This window comes from Amblyomma mixtum, chromosome 6, assembly GCF_055824585.1.
Source record: "Amblyomma mixtum isolate Tamu chromosome 6, ASM5582458v1, whole genome shotgun sequence".
Lineage (NCBI taxonomy): Eukaryota > Metazoa > Arthropoda > Arachnida > Ixodida > Ixodidae > Amblyomma > Amblyomma mixtum.
Genome location: NC_143017.1, coordinates 76,117,592 through 76,131,512, shown reverse-complemented (window position 1 = coordinate 76,131,512; position 13,921 = coordinate 76,117,592). Strand labels below are relative to the sequence as shown.

The 13,921-nt window shown below is 44.2% G+C and overlaps 1 protein-coding gene and 1 long non-coding RNA gene across 13 annotated transcripts in view; one reads left to right on the top strand and one right to left on the bottom strand.

Annotated features, from left to right (window-relative positions):
- The window catches only part of da (transcription factor daughterless), a 146,132-nt gene that overhangs the window by 84,220 nt on the left and 47,991 nt on the right, over positions 1-13,921 (top strand). The gene's annotated exons all lie outside the window — the stretch shown is intronic.
- On the bottom strand, positions 5,427-13,587 carry LOC149339422 (uncharacterized). Of its 5 annotated transcripts, XR_016283520.1 has the most exons (4): positions 13,073-13,555; positions 10,967-11,293; positions 9,046-9,131; positions 5,427-8,969 (listed from the first exon to the last, which is right to left on the bottom strand). It is a non-coding gene; the product is annotated as an uncharacterized LOC149339422 (long non-coding RNA). The 5 variants fall into 5 exon arrangements; XR_016283521.1 differs by lacking the exon at positions 9,046-9,131 and having other exon boundaries at positions 13,073-13,553; XR_016283518.1 differs by having other exon boundaries at positions 5,427-9,131; positions 13,073-13,552.

Sequence of the window (13,921 nt, the reverse complement as noted above, 5' to 3'; positions counted from 1 at the left end):
CCACATGGTGGCTTGTGTATAGCATTGCCTAGTGCATCAGCATAAAGAGAAATGCGCATCCAAAAATTTGGTTTCTCTACTCCATTAAAGATGTAGCCCATGACATGTTTGTGGCAGACCTTTGAGTTCATCATTCTTTTATGAGTTGTGAAACTGGCTCACTAGAGTGTAGCATATCAGGAGTCAGAGTGTTACTGGAGTACTCTGACCTCATGGTGATTAAAATAGAAGAAAACTAGTTGAGTCCACAAAGAATGAGGTGCTCCTTTCAGAAGCAGAGCTGCTGTGAAGAATGTTCTATGAAAAGACAACCATCAGCTCTTTGCTACATTTCAGGTTATTTTCTTGAAGACCTAGTAATGGGTATTACAGAAATGATAAGAGGTATGTTACAGAAATAATTGGTACCTGCATATTAGCACGACAAGGGGTGACTAATAGAATTTTTGTAGGGGTCTATAGAATTTTGCCTCCATCGAAATGCGACCGCCACAGCCGGGATCGAACCCACGTCTTTCAGGTCAGCAGCCAAGCACCATAACCTCTGAGGCACTGCGGCGGCCAGTGATTTTCTATTACTGGCCCTCGGTACGGTGGGTTCACGGTTTTGCGGTAGAAATGTTATTGGTGTATGCCTGTTGTGCATATATTGGCTGAATATTTTTGTTCAAATTAGTGCAAAATTTGTGAGTTCTTTTTTCTCTTAGAATCCACAATTCATACTGTGGCAGCTGTTACACTTGTATGACACCTTGATAAAACTAGCCAAAAATTATCAGGTCGGCCTGTGGTGGAACCGCGACGGGGACTATGTGAAGTGGACTATGGACAATCACTTCACCAGCAGCCTATGCGAGTACCTCGCCGAAACTGGTCTCCACTCCTTCTTCTGACTTTCTGTAACCTACATTCCACTCCCCCTTTTCTCAACTTATGCCTCACGGCAGACTACTCGAATAAAAAAAAAAAAGTGTGTAGCAAACCAAGAAGGGCATGGGACAATTATAGTAATTTAGATGGAGTGGGGAAGTTGTCTATCGTTAATTTTTAGATTGCAGATACAGTAAAAGTAGACGATACCTAGGCAACATGTAAGACATAAAGCAGAGACCTGGACTTTTGGTTGCTTATAATGTGGTTAGCCGTTGCCCCGCCGCAATAGCTGAGTGGTTAGGGTGCCCGCTGCTGTTCCCAAGGACGGGTTTGATCCCAGTTGCGGCAGCTGCATATCAGTGGAGGTGAAATGCTAGGCGCCTGTGTACTGAGTGACATCAGTGCTCGATAAAGAGCCCCATGTGGTCAAAATTAATCCGTAGCGCTGCACTATGGCGTTCCTCATAACCCATGTTGCCTTCGGACGTTAAACCCCATATTCTATACCATACCATAACTTTGACGTGTTCTGTGTGCTTTACCATTTAAGCTGCAGTAATTGCTGAGCACTTGTTGAGTTTTCATGAGTATTTTTATGTGCAAATGGACAATGTGTGACGGGGTGCATATCGACAATTACGTACGCATGGCACTCATGCTAAGACTGGCGTGCATGTGAATATTCGTGTCCATCGTGTAAATAAACGGAAGTTGCATAAATAGTGAACTAAATGTAGTGTCAAAATGTCTGTGAAGAAAAAATTCTCATGTTTGCATGTGCTGTTGAGTCATTTTGATTGTAATGGCAAGCGTGGTTACGTTCAAGATTGCAGCAATATCTCGGCACATTATGATTTTGAATGGTAAAATTTTGTCTGTCTTGCATCCCTTGCAGTTTCAAGTAAGGTGGACGCACACAGTTTCAGCAACATGATTTGTGTGAATGGCTTTATTGTACACTGTTGGGAGTAAGGCTTCTAGTCCATCCGAAGTGCTCTGATGAAAAATACCTTTTATAATGGTACTTGTGGTTTCATGTCATTAAAACTACACTCAAATAATAAATAATGTGAGTTTGAGCTGCATAAGTGAAAGTTATGTGACCGCTTTGTTCATGACAGTACATTTGGTTCGGTTCAATCCGCTACAATGATAGAAGACCGTTCTGCTTTGAAACAGCAAATTGACATGCATTCAATTAATAAGCTTGGGATGAGCAACAAGAGAGAAAGCGTACATATTGTTGACGATGCAATGTTGACCCTTAAGTGCCCCTGTCACGTTTTCAGTTTTGTTGCCTTAATTTTCTTATGGTCGCACTGAGTTACCCGATTTAGAAAACTGCCAAAAAATAGTCGCACGTCCTAGCTTTAGTCAAAACCAAGGAGAAGAAAACATGCATATTTATATTTTCGTTTTATTTTTATGAATCAATTTTGTTGGCGTTTCCTTTGAATGAGTGTGTTGATTTTCGTCAACTGCATAAATGACTTTCTTATTTATGTTGCAATTTTTAACGTTTAATGCTTTTTTTTTTTCTAGTTTATTGCTGGTTTCGGCTATTTATATTTACTTTTCTTTGAGGGAACGCGCGATGATGATGCTAGCGCTCTTACAGCGCCCCCTACAGTCAGTTAGCAAATAAGGAAAAAAAAACAACATGGCGGTTGTTTACGTACGTTCGAATCGCGGTCGCCGGCTGTTGCGAGTGAAGTATTCGTCGGTGTCTCGTCTTTGTGGCGTGTGTAGTTCTTTAAATTTGCCCCTTTTTTGTTTGTGACTAGTAGACCGCCTATGGAATGCGTGTTTACCTCCCATGCGTCCCTAAAGGTGAGTGAGCAGGACGCAAGCCCGCGCCGTCCAGTACTGGCGTCCCTGATCTGGGTGTTTCCAGCTCATTCTGGAAAATATCTGTGCATATAACTCTTGTTATAATCATCACGATGCAGTGCGTGGGCTGTGATATGTCGTCACATTGACTTTCTCGTGATGCAAGGGTTGGAGAACATTGCAGCGTGTCGTTTCCAGCCCGCCTTCGATCCTTCAAGACTGATCTGGACACCAATAGTGACAGTACCAGTTGACGACTGTTGTGGGTGCGAGGTGGCGTAGATCTGCTAGATCACAGAGAGAAGCAATTGCCGGCAGAATAATCGCAAGACTAACCCACCTGTGGCTCGCAACCACCTCAGTGGACTGAAAAATGCTCGGGACAGAGCGAAGCAATAAAGCTGCACGGTGCGAACGCTATAGATACGTTGCTTACGTCTCATGTAGTACCTATCTGAATTAAATGTTCTGGAATGCACTGGCAGTGTGTACTTCTGCTCTTGGGGCCGAGTCGTCCTTCATGGCGCAGAAAGAGTGCTCTGAACGCATGTGCATACGCTGGGCGGCGCACCTTAAAAATAAAATTGTTTCCATGTTCACTGCATGTTTTCAAAGGCACATGAGTTCTAAGGTAATCCTCTGAGTTCTCGTTCTGCTGGTATAGTCATATTTGGTCTTTGCAATCAATGACTCTGTGCCCACATACTGTCAAAAAGCAAGATTTGTCAGATCTTTCTCAGCCAGAGATGATGTGCTGGCATGCATAAATTGATATATAGCATCGTAATAGTGTGACACTGAACACTTTATTAAGATGTAATAGCAAGTAATTTCGATGTTTGTGTAAGCCAGTGTATTTGCCTTCATTGAAAAAGATATTCAAGAAAGTGTTTTGGTGTTCGTATGAGGCGGGACAGAACTTGTCTATACAAAGTATGTGATAGCCAAGTGCTCAGGGCCAAATGTCACCTATCACTGCCTCTCGCTGGGGCAGGTGGCTCTCTGGAATTCTTTACTTCAGCATACTGCAAAACTAAAATATGTGAAGAGCTGTGCTCAAATTTCGCTTTACCGACTGTAGTTATTGGCTGTTGATTTTTTTTTTTTTTGCACGTGGTTTACTGCTGATACAATAACACACATGGCTCAGTCTGTGCATTGTACTGCGTGCTACTTACTGCATGCAATGCTTCAAAAGCAAGGGTTCGGGCAAGTTGTTTGTTCTAGTTAAGGTTGGTCGCCGAACAGAAAGGGACGACACGGGAACCAGACACACAGCACCGACTGTCGAGATTTCTGTCAGTGCTGTGTGTCCGGTTCTCATGTTCATGCTGTCTTTATTTCTTTGCAATGTGACCAACCTTAGCTTCAAAAGCAGTCTTCGCACTATGTATAGGGAGGGTGCACAGAGAGGGCCTGGTAATAAGCGTGTTCATTTTGTGCTCGTGTCTGTGTATGGCACCTGGTGCTAACTGCTCGCTATACTGCACATTTAAATTTAGGTGCCAAATATACTTCCTTGTGATGCAGTGCGTGCACACCAGGGAATGATCTCGCATTTTGCATGGTACAGCGAGTACTCTTTTCCTTAACATGTAACAAACTGTAACTGTCTTTCAAAAATATCATTTTAGTGCATCAGCATCAGAACCCCCCATGTTGGAATAATCCGTCGGTCTGAAGCCACAGGTGACAGAGTGGAGGGAGTGAAATCCACCTTCACGAAATTGCAGGGAAGAGGGAAGAAGAGAGGGCGGGAGGAGGCGGTTGGCAAGCGGTTGCAAATCTGAGTCGAAGGGTGGAGTGGATGTGTCACTGATGGATGGGATTTCATCGGGTGAGTGGAGTGGGGGTGTCACGTAGTGATTGATGGTACCCATTCGTACAGTCTGACCCTGTCAGCGGCTGCTCGGTCCGTCCGGCAGGAACATAATGCTAACTTTGGCTTATGGGGTTTAACGTCCCAAAGCGACTCAGGCTATGAGGGGCGCCACAGTGGAGGGATCCAGTAATTTCGACCAACAGTGGCCCTTAACGTGCTCCGACATCGCACAGCATCTGGGCCTGTTGTGTCACCATCGGAATACAACTGCCGCAGGCGGGGTCATACCAGCGTCTAATGGAATTTGTTTAATTTTGTCGTTACACTCACAGTAAGATTAGTCTTTCCCAAGTACAAGTTGTATTTAATGTCAGAGTCCAAGGAAGGGCAGCTTTCCAAAGCCACAGCTGGGCTTGTACAGCGTAATTAACCAGCATTAACATCCTTTAGAATCAATTAACGTGTTTGTACTATGATTACACAATGGACACAGTATTTATCAAGGCAAACAATGGCAGCGTATATATGCCTGCAAATGTTTAAATCAAGAATAGTATCTGCTAGCTTATTAAAAATATATCATTTATAAAATGACCGTCCAACTTCTCAGAAGTACCAAATCTGTGGAGAAATACAAATTGAAGATTGCCAATATGCCTAGGAAAATACATTTTGACTGTCAAAAAAGGATTAGGAGCACTTTATTATTAACTACGCGAGGATTGTGGAAAGATGGGTCGGGTCACACCCAATAGTGCAAAACATGAACCCTTGGAAAAGATGCGAAGTTGTGGCGCATATGCACTCATATGCTGTGCATAATGGGCTGCCTTGCATTACCATAACCTGTCCAGGTAGACTGCCACAAGTCAATAAAAATCTCCGATATATACAACCACAGTTTTCAGTTAGGTAGACATTTTATTTGTGACATTCTTAATCTAGCTGGCAGGCTATCACCAGCCCGAGGTGAATGTGACGTGCAGGATGAAACGGGTGCCATATGTGGATACTGGAGTAAATGTGATGTGATGAGCCTTGGGAGCATTCCTCTTCACATGGCGCCAGGCAGTCTTGCGGCCACATAATACAGCTGACAGTGCTTCATTCTGTAACCTGTAATACTGCAGTTACTTGCATCATGGATGCAGTTTCTTGTGGGAAAAAATTAGAATGGTAAGTTTGGTGCATTTATTACATGGTGTAAAACATGGTGTGGTCAGTTGAACTTTCCCCAGATTTTGATGATTGATGTAGGGAAAGCATTTATTATGCAAATGCATCCATTATTTAAGTAAATATGGTGTACAAAAACCTGGAATGGAAACAGAAATCAGCATCTGCAGGATTGAAACAAATTCCTAACAACTTTGGCGCAGCACCATACCCATGACTGCCAAGCCACATTTTAGCCCCTAGCCTTTCACTCTACACTGTCCTTAATCTGTTCATTCCCAATGGGCCAGACATGAGGCCGTATGGCACTCGGGTATCCGTATCTGCCTATATGGACATGCCACGTTGTCTACTACACAGCTTTTTAAACACTTGTAGCAACAGTGTCAGTTTTCTCAGAAGCATGAAACTTTGTTACGATTAGTTTTATGACACACCCAGCACATTAACAGGCATTCTAGCCAAATTATAATTTCGTTGCAGTTGGGCTTTGAAGCATTTTTCATTAATGAGTAAAAAGGAAATGACATTAACTGGGCACTATATGTTTCATCTAAGCTGCCTTCTCAACAAATAGGGGCATTTTAGAATTTCTAGGCAACAAAGTTGGCACAGTGTTCCCATCACACAACAGAAGGCTCATTGCTTGGAAGGCTGGTGGAGAGACACTGTGTAAGAGCCAAGCAAGTTCATTTATGAAGTGCTTTATCATGTGAGGGAAGGCTATTCACGGCTGTTTCTACCATGGCAATATAAGTTCGTGTCACAAATTGCACCAGCAATGTTCTGAAAAATGAGTAATACTGTTTTTCTGTTGCAGCAGTATTCTCTTTGCAAAATAAGATCAATAGTAGTTTTGCGCTGCAGCTTTCAGTGTGCAAGATGACAGCTACGGCTTAGCCTTTTGTCAAGAATACTTTTTCAACTGTCCTAAAAGGCAAGGTGTGTTGCTGGGCGAGTTGGTTGGGGTACATCTTGAGAAAAACAGCACTTGCAGACAAAGGAAACGAGAAGGACACACAACTGCGCTGTTTTTTTTTTTTGTGTGTCCTTCTTGTTCGGGTCCTTTGTCTGCAAGCGCTGTTTTTCTCAAGATGTCCTAAAAGGGCGGTGCACTGTGACAGCACGACACAACAAAGAGGAATGCAGCATGGAGCGACACTTCATACTAATTTTATTGAAGAGCGCATGCCTCTATGAGTGCATCACATGCAGACAAAATGAAATCAAGCAGGGATGACGAAGAAATAAAATTATAGTGAATGCAAGGCAGGTATGAACAAGAAAATGAGTGCACTAATTTCCCAAAGATGAAAAATGTTTGCCAATTGTCAGAAGTTCTCTGTTGAGCAGTGCCAGAGAGGGCGTACTCACACAAGCAGATTCTGAGTAGGGAATGAGGGGCCTGAAATATCTCAATTTCTTAATTGTCGGGTTTAACATTCGGGAGCGGCACATGGGCTATGAGGGACACCATAATGGAGGTCTCTGGATTAATTTACACCACCTGGGGCCCTTTAATGCACGCTGACTTTGCACAGCACATGGCCATCTTTGTATTTTGCCTCCACTGAAATGTGGCCGCTATGGCCGGATCAAACCCACAGCCTTCGTGTAAGCAGTCTAAGAACGCCAGAGCCACTGAGGCGCCGTGGCGGGATGAGTTCTCCATTCCTAGGAGGAAAGTTTTGGGAAAAAGGAATGACTAGAAAAGAAATACCAGAGGCCTGTAGTGTACCGTCAATGGTGCTGCTTGATATGGGATATGATGGCGCACCTTTCTCATGACCATGTGGGCTTCAAGAAAATTAGCAAATGACACTCCTCTTCCCTGCTGTGTCTTGAGCTTGCTATGCTAAAGCACTTTGTCAGAATAGCCTGCCAACTAGCTCATAACATAATCCTAATCCCTCACCTGAAATCTGCCATCTTCAGGCAGGGCCTACAAATGCCAGCACAGTCAAATGCTACTTTCTGGCTGCTCTGCATCTGACACAAGTGTAGCTCCATTATAGCAACAGCATGCATGTGCTTGCACATGTGCACATGCGTTGCATGGTCAACACGTACTTGTGTACATGTTGTGGCAAGCCTCGCACTGCTCACAATGAAGCTCACAGCCACAGCACGATTTGCTAGTTCTTTCCACTGTGTGCTTGAAGTTCACCAAACTTTGTGACTTTACATGCCACTGGCCATCTCCCACTCTCTCAGTACTGGACTTAGAAAGCTCAATCCCCACTTTATGCTTCCTAAATAGGGCAGATTTGCGGTGGTCTGCTCCTCCTTTGACACCTGTTGTAAAGTTTTTCGGATGTGAAATTGAAGAGTACTTTGATTAATGTATCCAATCACCCATTTACCTTGCCACCAAAGTGAGAGTACTTTAGTGCCTTGACTCCAAGTGATTATTTGTTGTTAATCCAATGTACTGCCGATAGCAGTAAGCCCACTGACATGCCCTCTTTGCGTATGTTTTCTCAAAATTTCTGACAAAGCCAAAGGCAATTAAGCTGATGCTCTTTGGAGTGGATACCAAGAAGTGCAGGGAGCAACTGTTGAGACTCAGTCTCATCTGTCCACTTCATCAGAGTGTGCAGCATGTCCCTTGTTGTACTCCTGCAGTCCTTGTTTGTGACTGTATTCAGGTGCGTGCTCCAGTTGTGTAGCACCTGCCAGCTGCAAAGCAGTCGACTCTTCAAGGGACCCATCACCTGCTCCCATGCACTGCCATAAACAGGGGCATCATCAGACATAAATGCCTGACATGGTATTGTGTTTTTTTCTTTGATGGCCTCGAAAAACCTCACCACAGTGCCCGTGTTCACCCTTTTTGAAATCAAGTAGGCACACGGGATACCAAAGGCATCTTGAGAAATTGTGAGCAGGGTTGTCAGTTGGAGTTAGTACTTATTTATGCCATGGGTGGAGTCAGTGCACAGTTTCGTTGCCCCCAATTCATAAAGGAGCTCTCGTTGTGGGAACGTCAGTAATGCTAGCTCAAAGTCACCAACATGACTGTTGGGGTCACCCTTCTTCCTGTAATACAACAGTGGCGACTCATTTTTTGCCCTCATTTCTTCGACCCATAATTCAACACTCTTAAAATCGTCTGGATCTCTCTGCTCTGTTTTTCCAATCCTAAACTTATCTGCAATGTTACGGAGGTCCTTAGTGGTCACAAGTTGCATCCGTGGGCTTGATCCACTTGTACCTGCTCGGATGTTGTGCACAATGGTTTTTTCTGGCACTCCTTCTACTAACCGGCCTGAAAATGGTACAGAAAAAAACTGTTAACATCTCTGGTTCATCTGCCTACAGCCATGTAATAAAGTGACAAATACTTCTGGTCGGATTCCTTCGTCTTCCACTTTGTTCCTTTTCACAGGTGACACACAGTTCATCTTACTTTCATTTCACTTTTGTGGCACTGCAAAGCACACAACAAAATGGTTGTTTCAAAGCCAGATGGACTTTATTTTTATGAGCTTGAGTGTTTAAACTTGCATACTGCAATGCAAAACAGGGAAGTTATATACAGCGTGTTATAAATGCGGAATATAACAGCACTGAAAATGTGGACAAGAAAAGAATAAGGACATGTGCTTCTCATCCTGTCCCATTTCATTCTGCATATTCAAAAAATGCACCGATTCGCCTGACAGCAACCTTTAAAGGAGTAGAGACACCAAATTTTTGAACGCGAACTTTGTTTCTTTGGACTTGTGCACAAGACAATAGTGTGCACGAGTCACAATGTAGAATTCACTTACGCCAGGTGAATAATTTCTAAGTGAATATTTTTCTCATGCTGTTTCAGTTTCAACACCTGAATGACTGCTCCTAAGTCAGAGACAATTGGAGGGCATGCCAGTCATACATAAACTGAAATATAAATGCTGCTTGTTCATTTTTTTTTTTTTTTGCGATTTCAACTCTTGTGCAGGCTTGTGTTTTATGTTAGTGGTTTTTGAGGAAAGGAAATGGTGCAGTAACTGCCTCAACCATGCCATGAAGGAAAGAAGGAGTGAAAGAAGCAAGAGAGAAAGGTGCTGTAGTGGAGGGCTCCGTAATAATTTCGACCGCCTGGGGATCTTTGGGCACTGACACTGCGCAGCACATGGGCACCTCTTGCCTCCATCGAAACTCAGCTGCCGCAGCCGGGTTCTAACCCGGGTACTCCAGCTTAGTAGCTGAACACTCAAACCACAGCCGTTCCTGCGAGCGTTACTGATGAAGTGCCAAAACAGCCAAATAATTCTAATTAATGAAAGTTCACTGCAGACGATCTGTCTTATGAGAAAAAACATGGCCCTTATACAACCATTAGACTGGTGGCGTTGCTTTGATCAGCAACAAAATGCCTACGCTTTTGACAGGCAGCCAAAAAAAGAGGCTAGCATCGAGTGCAACTCTCAGTCATTCAAGACACGTTTCATAGAGCTCAAGCCGACTTCTTACGGATGAAGTTCAACGTCAGCCGATTGAGCTACAGACCTAGGATAGTCAATGAAACCAGCAGAAAAACAAAAGAACAGACATTGGAGTAGTTCAGTGCTAGACGACATTCCTAATTATGTTCAGTTCGAAAGACTGGACCCCTTCCACAATGCATCTCTAAACTAAACGGCATGAAGTTCGTACAGACTGTGCTGTGCATGCAATGTGCCGTGGATCAATTGTTTTTCACCCTTCGATGCGACCAAGTAGGCTCAAGTGAATTGCACTACAGTCAGATACAACTCGAGAACGAAGTGGCAGATGGCCCTTAAAGAAGACCCCCCCAGTCAATGGCGTCAGCTGATTTTCATCAGTTAACTCAATTAAAGCCATAACTAATCCCCTTTCATCTGCCACCCTCCTGCAGTGCTACCCCCTAGGATTAACCATGACATCATGAGAATCGGTCGAAGCCATTGGATGGCAGGCTTCCTTTGAGGGGCATTGGCCACTGGGTTCTTAAGCTGTGCCCTACTATAACTTCTTCCGCCCCCTCGTTTTGTGGGACATGCCTTCTCCCACTTTACAATAGGCATTTTCGTGTTGTCCCACCTCTTTTGTGCCATAGATGCATCGCAGAAGAATAAAAATCATTGAAATGATCACTCGAGTTAATGAGCAATATCTTCCCCCTAAAATACATTTCTATTGCACTTTCGTCTCCCATTTATGAAAGGTTGGTGGAGTGTAGCTTCTAAACGTTTTCACATTCCGGTACAGTCAACACAGCATGCACAAATGCTTTGTACAAGAGGAGTGGCTAACCTGCAAGCCCTCTGGCATCATCCTGGGACAGCCTTTGGTGGCAGGCCTCATTGAAGTGTCCGTAGTGTTTCTTTTGAAACACTACATATACCTTGCCCTCTTTCTCCATGACCTCTAGAGTAGCAAAGCAGTGTTTGCTGATTTTGCAGCTTCCTTGCCCCTTTTCCTGCCTTTGGCGCTGTTCTATAGGAAGCTCTTCGTACGAGCCGGAATGGTGGCAGTGCAGGTAGCGTTTAAAAACCCTTGGTGCGCATTCCTTCTTTCCTGTAGAAGCTATAAAATGGCAGCAAGTTTTGCTTTCTTCTCCGTCTTTCCAGGTGCAAAATCCTGAAACAGAAAGATTGTAAACATAACTAAGCACTCCACATAGTATTAGTTAATTATTAGTGTGAAAGCACAATTCCGAACGGTAAACCCCGAGCAAGATCCTGCGATGTGTATGTGGGTTTGTGCCAAGAGCATAGCAACGGCGACATAGCAACCACAGCCTCACAGCAGCATTGCAACATAGTTATGACACGATGCCAACATATGATGTTAAGTCCATGACCACTCATGACTAAAAAGAAATTTTTAAAAATTGAGGCGTGAACAAAGGTGGGCTCCATTTTGATAAAAACGTGTACACAATGATAGCACATGAATAACGGCATAAGGCATCCTTAGAAAGCCAACAGTAAAGTAACAAGACAAGGCAATGTTCATGAAATTCTGCTTTTGCACGTTTATAAAATTTCGGCAAAACTTCTCTGTCAATTTTTTGTGTATCACACTACTTTCATTTTTTGAAAAGCAAGGCCAAATTAAAGTTTGTACTTTTTACATACACTAATGAAAAATGCATGTGCTATGGAGTGGGCACATATGCAGTACTCTCGCACTACTACTGGCGCTCTGCCTCTGCCAAGTGCGCATGACAATCACAGATTTAGCTTCAAATTTTTAGCCTTTTGCCTGCAGTGCAAAACTGCATTTCCCAGCTTTTTTATTGTTAAAAATTTATCAGTCATTCGCTTACTGTTTTTTCCTGCTATAGCGCATGGGGAACAATTTTTGGAGAAAATTATTAAGTTCAGGTTAAGTTATTACACGGACTGTTACATGGAAGTATTTCAATTTTACTACACCCTGCAAAAACTCATTCCTGCACAGCAACCTTTTACATGGCCCTGTCCTTTGACCACAAATTCAGGTCAGCGCTGTTGACTTCTAAAGGCAGAACAATGCTGGGCATTCTTCCTACACACTTCTGCATGTTGCGATTGCCATGGCTTCAGTGCTGCTAAGCCAGTGCATGCCGCGACAATGTTGTGTGTCCTGTCGAGACATTGCAGATGCCTGCAACAAAGCATAAGCAAGGCCTGTAGCAGCGAGTCTGCTGCAAGGACCAGTTTTTTTCCTGCAGTGGCCACTTTAAATATGAAAGAGAGTGCACTGCTTGTCACTTTGCTTATGGAGGAGCTAGGACACCAAAAAAAAATTCTGCAGACACACATAAGACTGCTTACCAGCGAGAATGCCAAAGCATTAAAGTGCACAGTCATGCTATGTTGCAGAATGACGAGTAATGAGTGCAAGGCATGACTACGCAACTTTGTACAAACTCTGCACACCTTATGTTACTAGTAAAGTGCTGAGTCATGCTACACTTCAGAATGATTAGGAGTCAAAACTATGACTACCTAAACTTTGTACAAACTATACACCTTACATTACAAATAAGTGCAAAATGACTATGACAAGTCATGGCTTTCAAAGGTTATAGTACGTTACGTTTCACATTTCACTCGAATGCCCGCAAAGGCTACCTCTGCAGATCTGTCGCACTAGACCAAGCCCATTGAAATCTTCATGGTTCCTTTAAAAAACGTGAATGTCATCGCTAAGTTTTTGTGCACAAAACCACGTGCAAGTTTCCCCAGGTGAGTGTAAGCCCGTAAATAAAAAAAAAGAACGCGCTTTGTGTTTACAAACTTAAAATGCGCGCACTCGAAAAGTCAATAAACTGCAACTTTTCAATCGGTAATCTAAGCGCGCGACTGCATCCCGCTTTGGCCCTTTATTGCTTTAATCACAGCGTGCGTGCATGCAGACTTCGTTTCTTACCTTTGTTAGAGTCGAAGACTAGATTCTCCACCTCTTCCTCGAAGTCGTGGTGCCGTCGCAGGTCACGAAGGGCGACAAAATGCTTCGGACGTAAGTCGCACAAGAACGGCCGTGCCTTACTACATGCTGTTGTGACTGGGAGAAGGATGCATGGGCCTGCCTACTGGCTGGAGCCGAGCCACCACCGCTGCCGCGTGCAGGTAGAGGAGAGATCAGAGGAAAGAGAAAAAGAAAAGACGCGTCGCAGCAACAACCGCGTCCTTCCCCATGAATATCCTTGGTGGGTGTTTTTAAATTACTAGTATTGAAGAACGCCTTGTCGCAAACCGCTGAAGCAACGCCATCGCACGTGTCCGTCTCCATGCTCAAGGCAAAAAAATAAAAAAAACAAGCGAGCAAGAAATGCACCTTGGGATACCTTGGGATATTGAGCAAGGATTTTCAAGAAGAGTTGAGATTTTCCCTGTCGGTTGAAGCGCCGTGTTCCCCAAAAGTCCCCACAGAGTGACGTAGAGTAGAGCAGTGAGGTCTGTTCTCGGTTGGCCAATCGCAACGAGGATCACCTTCCTCTGAATACGCCCTCCGCGTCGTCCGCCTGTCGTTGCCGCCGTTTGGTGGTGGTGGTGCTGCTATTCGCGGAGGGAGGGGGACGGTGGGGGGGGGGGGGGTCTCCTTTTTTGAAGCCGCCCGGCGATGCCGCGCACGCTGTGTCGCTGCGGAATGCGGGCTTTTTCGCGGCCCTTTTGTGCGACGCCGTGAAGAGCAGCGCGTGGGTGGCATGCCCCCTCTTCTTCTGTTGCCCTTCCCCCCTCTTTCTCTGCTCCTGCTTCCATTTATTTATTTCTCGCT